This window comes from Pholcus phalangioides, unplaced genomic scaffold (genome assembly GCF_987345545.1).
Source record: "Pholcus phalangioides strain wild (caught in Gottingen) unplaced genomic scaffold, Ppha-v1.0 ptg000017l_1, whole genome shotgun sequence".
Classification (NCBI taxonomy): domain Eukaryota; kingdom Metazoa; phylum Arthropoda; class Arachnida; order Araneae; family Pholcidae; genus Pholcus; species Pholcus phalangioides.
In genome coordinates, this window is record NW_028301610.1 from 50,488,378 (window position 1) to 50,490,246 (window position 1,869).

A 1,869-nucleotide genomic window follows, 5' to 3' on the forward strand; every position below is an offset into this window, starting at 1 on the left:
AAATATTCTCTTCTCATTCACTTTGTCACTTTTATTTTCGAAAATTTATTTTCGAACTCTAGGGGTTATTAAAACATAAAAATTATCTTCTAAGAACATTAAAATTATTCTAATCATACATTTATTTTGAGTATATATACAAATGAGAATAGATACAGGGCTCAGCACGGATCATGGCCTCAAAACTAGTGAAAATAGTGACCAAAATATTTAAAAAAGTGACCAAATAGTGACCAAAATGTTTGAAAAGTGACCCAATAGTGACCAAAATAATTTTAGAAAGAGACCAAATGGACAATGAATTTTGATTATTACCAAATTGAATGAATTGAAATTGAATTTAGTTTTCACTAAACTTTGTATTTCAATGGAGCTCATCGAAATTGCTTTTTTTACATATAGCAGTGTGAAATAAATCAAACTCGAATGCATTCTGCTAACCAGAAAAGTTTTGAATAACTTATCAAATTTATCAACAACTATGTGTGAGAGAGTAACATTACATCCTTTCTAAGTAACAGTAGTAATGCCTTTCCCCCCCCCCCATAGGGGCTGTTCAAGTATTACGTCATCACATAGATGGGGGAAGGGGGTTTCCGATTTGCTGACTTTTGATGACAAGGGGGGAGGTTGAATAACGCTTACGTCATCAACCACCCTTTATGAAAATATGAGTTAGGATTCAGGGGGGGGGGGCAGAGCTGATGACGAAATTTTGCTGACAAGGGGGGGGGGAGGGGGTCAGCGTTTTGCTGACGGGGTGGGGGTCAAAAATGGCTAAAAATTTGCTTATGTAATACTTGAATGGCCCCACATTGCTATCCACAACCCATCTTAAAATCAATTTAAGCAGGAAAAACTTCAAAACAGGAAAAAATTTTCACATTCAAAGAAGGAAAAAAAAATGAAATAACACAAAATTTGATGAGAGAATTTGTCCCATCTACATTCTAGTGGATTTTTCATTATGTTATGCTATGAATGACAGTATACAAAATGTACTCAAACTCTTTTTTTTAACTAAGTACAAATTGATTTACATAATTAGGTTTGTATAACATCTTCCAACAAATTTTAAGAAATTTACTATAATGATTGATTTTAAAAAAAACTAAAATTACATTTTTAACAATATTATTTTAAATTATTAAATTAAAATATTACTTAAACTACTGAATTAAATAAATTATTTAAATTAACTAAATTATTTTAATTGTTAGGGGCCGTCCAAGTATTACGTCATCATCGATGGAGGGGGGGGGGTTTCTGACTTGCTGACTTTTGATGACAAGGGGGGAAGGGGGGGTTTCGATAATGCTTACGTCATCAACCACCCTTTATGAAAATATGAGTTAGGATTCAGAGGGGCAGAGCTGATGACGAAATTTTGCTGACAAGGGGGGAGGGGGGGGGGTCAAAAATGGCTAAAAATTTGCTTACGTAATACTTGAACGGCCCCTTATACGTTGAGGGAGGGCAATCCATCCCCCCCCCCCAACGTCAATGGCAGAGCCTACTGATGTATACATGATGTATATCAATTGTCATCTGCCGCATCTCTAAGACCTTCAAGTCTATCTGCACCTATGGCAGGACTTTCTACTCTTTACCAGGCGGAGGAGGCTCCAAAATAATACTGCCCTTGGGTGAGGGAGAAAACAAATCAGTTTTGAAATTGTTTGGTTTTTGAGAGAAAAATTTGTAAATATATATTTTCCTTTTTTTTTACACACAACATACACCCTTGCAAAAAAAACATTTACTACTTTACCCAGAAACAATATAATTTTGCCCCCCCCCCCGTAATTTTTAACAGAAATGACTCCGCGGTCTTCCCCGGTAAATTTCCCCATGAACCTTGTAAGCACC